Source organism: Colobus angolensis, unplaced genomic scaffold (assembly GCF_000951035.1).
Source record: "Colobus angolensis palliatus isolate OR3802 unplaced genomic scaffold, Cang.pa_1.0 Scaffold11, whole genome shotgun sequence".
NCBI lineage: Eukaryota > Metazoa > Chordata > Mammalia > Primates > Cercopithecidae > Colobus > Colobus angolensis.
The window spans coordinates 2,540,550-2,548,409 of NW_012112030.1; the positions used below are offsets into that span (position 1 = coordinate 2,540,550).

Sequence of the window (7,860 nt, forward strand, 5' to 3'; positions counted from 1 at the left end):
TAACCCCAGTTCCAGGAATGCCGCTATGATTTTGATTTTATCTATACTTTTTTTCCTTTTTTTTTTTTTTTTTGATGGAGTCTTGCTTTGTCACCTAGGCTGGAGTGCAGTGGCATGATCTTGGCTCACTGCAACCTCTGCCTCCCAGGTTCAAGTGATTCTCCTGCCTCAGCCTCTGAAGCAACTGGGATTGCAGGCATGCACCACCATGCCCAGTTAAGTTTTTGTATTTTTTTTTTTTAAGTAGAGATGGGGTTTAACCATGTTGGCCAGGCTGGTCTTGAACTCCTGATCTCAGGTGATCTGCCCGCCTTGGCTTCCCAAAGTGCTAGGATTACAGGCATGAGCCACCTTGCCCAGCCTACTTTATCTATACTGTTACTATAAAGTCTATTTTCAGATCAAAACAACCCTGACCATAAGTCTTGCCCTTAAGCAGACTGATATAGCATTCTTGCCTTTCCCTGAGAGGTGAACTTCAATTGTCCTACACATTCCTTCCCTATGGTTTACAAGCCCTGGGGCTTGGAAGGAATGGCACAGCAATCCATGGAAGCCACCTGAGACTATGCTTCTGTTCAGATGTCCCTTTTAAATGTTTCTCTCTGAGAAACTGGATTTGTCAATCTCTCTCTCTCTCTTTTTTTTTGGCTTCTCAGCTTTCTGCTTGGTCTTTGATGGTAGGTTTGCATAGACCTGCTCACCATGGGACATTCATTATATTTGTCAGTTTTCCAAAAATGTTTGAAAGTATCATGTGCACAGTCACTCAGCTCCTTGTTTCTTGTAAGTGGTTAATGAGGAGTTACTTTGATAGAGATATTTTGCTTACCCCTATTGCTAGAGCACACCATGGATTTTCAGTGTTCTCTTTATCATGGGAAATTGAGTTATTAGCATCTTTAAATCTAATTAGATTAGAGATCCAATTCCAGAAAACTCAGAATCATCCAGAAAATTTGTCGTAATGGGCACAGTGGCTCACGTCTGTAACCCCAGAACTTTGGGAGGCTGAGGAAGGAAGCTCTCTTGAGGCCAGTAGTTTGAAACCAGCCTGGGCGACATAGTGAGACCCTCGTCTCTACAAAAAATAAAAAATTAGCCAGGGCACACATTTGTAGTCCCAGCTACTTGGGAGGCTGAGGTGGGAGGATAGCTTGAGCCCAGGAGTTTGACACTGCAGTGAACTATGATCAGGCCACCACTCCAGCTTGGGTGACAGAGCAAGACTGTGTCTCTTAAAAAAGGAAGAAAGAAAGAAAGGAAATTCATTCTTAACATTTTGTTAATTCAGAAGCACTTTTGGTACCAAAAGCCGCTCTTAGCTTGAGTTCTTTAGAGAAACAGAACCAGTATGAGAGAGATACATACATATATATATACGCATATATATGTATGTATCTATATACATACATATATCTATACATACATATGTATGTATATACATATATATATGTATAGTCGTGCCTTATTTAATGACAGAGATATGTTCTGAGAAATGCATTGTTGGAGAAATTCATTGTGCAAACATCATAGAGTGCCCTTATACAAACCTAGATGGCATAGCCTACTATACTCCTAATATAAAGAGTATAGCCTATTGCACCTAGGCTACAAACATTTACAGCATTTTGTCAACTGAAAAATGAAGAGTTCATAAATCTGAAAAGTAGAGCTTTACTTCTCATAAAGGGCTGCAGACTGCAGGATGACCATTCTGACGCTGGGAAGCACAGCCTCCAAACAGAATCCAGAAACAGACACCTCGAGGGACGGACAAAGGGAACAGAAATTTATGCTGAGTAGGGTGGCCAAATAGATGTACTCCATAAGCTATAGGAAGAGTGATGAATAGTTATAAAAGGTGAAACATGTGCATGTGCAATTGAGCTTCATGCTTTTCCATGGGACCCACGTTAACAAAAATGGCAGGGTTACTATAATCCAAGGGCGGAGTTTTCAACCCTCTCACATCAAAAGATGAAGCAGAGGACATGAAAACCCTCACTGTGCATTCTCCATAGAATGTCCAGAGCCACTTTCTGGTCAGTGGTCTTGTATCAGGCAAAGAAGCAAGGGAAGCATCAGGTCATTTGTTGATATGTGTCTGATCCATCCTTCCTTCCTTCCTTCCTTCCTTCCTTCCTTCCTTCCTTCCTTCCTTCCTTCCTTCCTTCCTCCCTCCCTCCCTTCCTCCCTCCCTCCCTGCCTTCCTTCCTTCCTCTCCTTCTTCATCTTTCTTCTTTCTTCTTCTTTTCTTTTTTCTTTTTGAGACAGAGTCTGGCTCTGTCACACAGTCTGGAGCGCAGTGGTGTGCTCATAGCTCACTACAGCCTCAAACTCTTAGGCTTAAGTGGTCCTACGACTTCAGTTTCCTGAGTAGTTGGTACTACAGGTGTGTGCCACCATGCATGGCTAATTAAAAAAATTTTTTTGTGTGGGAGTAGATGCTGGGTCTTGCTATGTTGCCTACGCTGGTCTCGAACTTGTGGCCCCAAGTGATCCTCACACCTCAGCCTCCCAAACTACTGGGATTACAGGCATGAACCATACTGCCTGGCCCTGAGAACTCAGTTTTCCAGGCTACTTTGGGGTCCCGTTGGCCAAGAGATGGTCCCTTCAGTCATTTGGACGGCTTATAATTTTATTTTTAATTTGCAATGTTTTTGTACTGAATACTGTAGGCACTTGTAACACAATTGTAATAGTAAGTATGTGTGTATCTAAACATACAAAAGGTACAGTAAAAATACAGTATGAAAGATAAAACACAGCTGGTTGAGGTGGCTTACTCCTGTCATCCCAGGCCTTCAGGAGGCTGAGGTGGGAGAACAGCTTGAGGCCAGGAGTTTGAGACCAGCCTGGGCAACATAAGGAGACCCCATCTCTACAAAAAGTAATAATACTAAAAAATGGTAAAAAGTGATACATCTGTATAGGACACTTACCCTGAATGGAGCTTGCAGGAGTGGAAGGAAGTTGCTTTGGGTGAGTCAGTAAGTGGCAAGTGAACGTGAAGGCCTAGGACACGACTGAATAGTACAGTAAAGTTTATAAACACTGTACACTTAGGCTACACAAAGTATTAAAAAGTTTTTTTTATAAAGTATATAAAAAGTATTTTTCTTTATATAATAATACATTAGCATACATAGGCTACTGTAATTATTTTATGCACTTCTAATTTTTTTCAACTTTTTGACTCTTGTAATAATAGCTTAAAACACAAATATTGTACAGCTGTACAACAATATGTTCTTTCTTTATATCCTTGTCCTATTCTTTTTTAACTTTTAGATTTTTTTCTTTTTAAGCTTTTTTTTTTCTTTTAAATCTAAGATACAAACACATTAGCCTAGGGTCAAGATCATCAATATCACTGTCTTCTACCACCACGTCTTATCCCACTCAGGGGCAATAACATGTATAGAGCTGTCATCTCCTATGATAACAATGCCTTCTTCTGAAATACCTCCTGAAGGACCTGCCTAAGGCTGTTTTACAGTTAACTTAAAAAAATATATAACTAAAAGGAGTATACTTTAAAACAACAATAAAAGTCTGGGCGAGGTGGCTCACGCCTGTAAATCCCAGCACTTTGGGAGGCCGAGGCAGGTGGATCACCTGAGGTCAGGAGTTTGAGACCAGCCTGACCAGCATGGTGAAACCCCGTCTCTACTAAAAACACAAAAGTTAGTTGGGCGTGGTGGCGGGCGCCTATAGTCGCAGCTACTCAGGAGGCTGAGGCACCAGAATTGCTTGAACCCAGGAGGAGAAGGTTATGCTTAGGGAGGCTGAGACAGGAGGATTGCTTGAGACCGGGAGTGTAGAACCAGCCTGGGCAAGGCAGTGAGAACTTGTCTCTAAGAAAAAAAAAAAAAAGAAACTAGCCAGGTCTGATGGTGTGTACCTGTAGTTCAGCTACTTGGGAGGCTGAGCGGCAGCTGAATCACTTGAGTCCAGGAGCTTGAAGTTACAATGAGTCATTGCACTCTAGCTTAGGCAACAGAGTGAGATCCTGTCTCTAAAAAAAAGTAAAAAAGAAAAAAAATGAAATTGGTTCACACAATCATGTAATTATGAGGGCCGAGAGGTTCCAAGATTTGCAGTCAGAAAACTAGAGAACAGGGAAAGCTGATGGTGTAAGTTCTAGTTCAAGTCCAAGTCCAAAGGCAGGAGAATACTGATGTTCCAGCATGAAGATAGGCAGAGAGTAAATTCTCCTTCATTTAACCTTTTGTTTGATTCATGTCTTCGGTGGATTGGATGAGCCTCACCCACATTGGAGAGGGCAATCTGCTTTACTCAGTCTACTGATTCAAATGTGAACCTCACCCAGAAACAATCTCATAGACCCACTGAGAATAATGTTTAATCAATAACTGCGCACCCTATGGCCCAGGCAAGTTCACAGATAAAGTTAACCATTATAGTTTATTTTTCCTGATTTGCCAACTTTGCAAACTAACAAACAGTTAACATTTCCAGAGGAAGATGAGGAAATTAGCTCTCTCTTTTTTTGTTGTTGAGACAGAGTCTTGCTCTGTCGCCCAGGCTGGAGTGCAATGGCATGATCTCAGCTCGCTGCAACCTCCGCCTCCCTGGTTCAAGCCATTCTCCTGCCTCAGCGTCCCGAGAAGCTGGGACTACAGGCACCCGTCACCACGCCCGGCTAATTTTTTGTGTTTTTAGTAGAGACAGGATTTCGCCATGTTGGCCAGGCTGGTCTCGAACTCCTGACCTCAGGTGATCCACCCACCTTGACCTCCCAAAGTGCTGGGATTACAGGCATGAACCACCTCGCCCGGCTATTTTTTTGTATTTTTTAGTAGAGACGGGGTTTCACCGTGTTAGCCAGGATGGCCTCGATCTCCTGACCTCGTGATCCGCCCGTCTCGGCCTCCCAAAGTGCTGGGATTACAGGCATGAGTCAACATGCCTGGCCGAAATTAGCTCTCTTTTTTTTTTTTTTTTTTTTGAGACGGAGTCTCGCTCTGTCGCCCAGGCTGGAGTGCAGTGGCCGGATCTCAGCTCACTGCAAGCTCCGCCTCCCGGGTTTACGCCATTCTCCTGCCTCGGCCTCCCAAAGTGCTGGGATTACAGGCTTGAGCCACCGCGCCCGGCTATTTTTTACATTATTAAGATTTGCAATATTTATGTTCTGTTGTATAATAATAATTCTTATGCTTGTTTAGCATTGGTTCATATCTGAATGGATCCAATGCTCACTGCTAGTCCCTTCTTACCATTTTTGATTTCTCATACCCAATTTTTAAATATCATTTGATTCATCTCTTGCATGGCTGCATATTATCATCACCATGTTTTATTCACCATTGTGAATGTTTTCTGTTACCTTTTAAATGAGCAACACTTTGCCTGTTTATAAAATTATTGGGGTGTATTTTTTCTCATTTACTCAGAACTCTGTAAGCATTCCCCCTTTGCCTTTTAGTTCTGAGTGTTGCTGTGAGTAAGTCTGAGGCCTAATTTAAAAAAACTTTATAGGTGTCATGTTTTTCTCTGCTTGGTTTTCTTTTTTCTTTCTTTTTTTTTTCTGAGACAGAGTCTCGCTCTATCACCCAGGTTGGAATGCAGTGGTGTGATCTCGGCTCACTGCAAGCTCCACCTCCTGGGTTCATGCCATTCTTCTGCCTCAGCCTCCCAAGTAGCTGTGACTACAGGCGCCTGCCACCACGCCCAGCTAATTTTTTGTATTTTTAGTAGAGACAGGGTTTTACCGTGTTAGCCAGGATGGTTTTGATCTCCTGACCTTGTGATCCGCCTGCCTCGGCCTCCCAAAGTGCTGGGATTACAGGCGTGAACCACCGCACCCGGCCTCTCTGCTTGGTTTTCTATGGCATTTTTCTTCTTCTTTTTTTTTTTTTCGTAAAGACAGTGTCTCATTATGTTGCTCAGGTTGGTCTTGAAGTCCTGGTCCCAAGCCATCCTCCTGCCTCAGCCTCCCAAAGTGCTGGGATTACAGGCGTGAGCCAGCGTTCTTTTTTTTTTTTTTTCTTTAACTGTTGAACACTCTGTAATTATTAGGTAAAATTAATAGTACTTTACAGTTATATATATCACTTTACAATTTACAAAGTTATTAAGTAGACATTTGTTTTGATGCCCCAAAATAAAATTTAACTTCTTTCTCCTCCCTTCTCCCCTCCATCAAAGAAAGACTAAGGAACATTTAATCAGAAAAGGTGATAAAAGTGCATCAATCTGTACAGAACTACAAAGAATAAAGGGGAGGAGGGTAGGACCCTGAAGAGGGCCACAGGGACTTCAGGAAGGAGAAAACCAGAGTGTTAAATGTGAGGAAAGCCCAGGGGTCACAGGGAGTTAGCCATCATAAGGGGCAGGTTGTATTCACTACATAAAAGGAGGGGCGCACAGCATATGTTTCACATTCTAAAACAATATGACAAGATCATAACTGAAGAGCTGAAGTTGAATTTTGTGGTTTCTCAGAACACAAGTAGAAGATGACCACCAACCATGGTTTCTGAATAAACTGGGTTCAAAGTGCATCTGGTTGCAGCAGAGGGCTTCCTTGGACTCTGATACTAGAAATTTAATGAAGGTAATTCGAGGAGCTGCGATTTTACATAGTGGTGGCATCCTAGGGGACATCTATTGCATCAGTCAAGTTTAATATCTCACAATCATGGAAAAGGAGTTTACGAGCAGGTAATACTTGGGCCATCTCTTGCAGATTCTTGCTGTAAGGACTGCAGGTTTCTCCAGAGAAAGCACTTGCCTGGGTATGACTCAGGGCCAGGCAAAAATTCACACTATGAATCTGGTGGAGGGAAGGTGGAGAAGTATGCCCGGTCGGACCACATTCCCGTAATTCTCTAACCTCACATCTCCGTAGGGGTCCCTCTGAACAGGGCCCAGGTATCCCCATTCCTCTGAGTAAGGTGCACAGCCACATCCTCTAATGTCACAAACTGCTGGTACCTGACTGTCAGGAGCACAGCTGCCTGATCTCCTGGGCTTTCCTCATGGGGAAGAGCAGGCACCTGGGGAACAGGTGGAGCCCTAGTGAGTACCTGTTCCATGTCGGTGGCCTGCACAAAGTGAGGCTCTGGAGTCAGACTCTTAAACTGGGTCTCCAAAAACTGAAATTGAACCCTTGGTGATCCTGCTGCTTCCTGGGCTGGTATTTTCTCCATCCCTGTTCTGGAGGACAATGACCATCGCAGCTCGCACAGGACATGGCCACTGGGTCCTGATGGCGAGGCCCGCCCTCGGTCTGTGGGGTGAACTGGAGCTGAAGAGAAATAGGCCCTTGTACCCAAGCCTCGGCACACTCTTGGGAAGGAAACCACTGTCCCATATTCTTTACATTATCCTTGTTATTTGGGATCTCCAGGATTGGCTTCAGTGTTAATGGTTCTTTGTCATTATTTTCCTGTAAGAGTGCTCTTTTATCTAAAGATTTCAGTTCATTTATTTGACAGAAATTTTCTTCAACCATATATATTTATAAATATATATATTGGGGAGAGAAGCTATTTCTCTTACTGTCTCCTGTCTCTGAAGAGGAGGGGGAAGTAAAAGCTGAAAAACAACAGGAATGAAGTCAGTGGCAAGACCAGCCAGCGCCACTGATGACCAGGCCTGAGGTTAAAAGATTAACCCCCCACTGTAACCACACGTGCTCTCAATCTATCACGACCCTTTCACGTGGAACCCCTTAGAGTTGTAAGCCCTTAAAAGGGCCAGGAACTCTGTCTTCGGGGAGCTCGGCTCTAAGATGCTCCCGGCCAAATAAAAACTTCCTTCTTTAATCCAGTGTCTGAGGAGTTTTGTCTGTGGCTTGTCCTGCTACAATAGAAATATATATAAATA

At 43.3% G+C, this 7,860-nt stretch overlaps 1 pseudogene; it reads right to left on the bottom strand.

The window, feature by feature from the left end:
• Window positions 1-6,654: 6,654 nt before the first annotated feature.
• On the bottom strand, window positions 6,655-7,181 carry LOC105521244 (annotated as a pseudogene).
• Window positions 7,182-7,860: the final 679 nt, after the last annotated feature.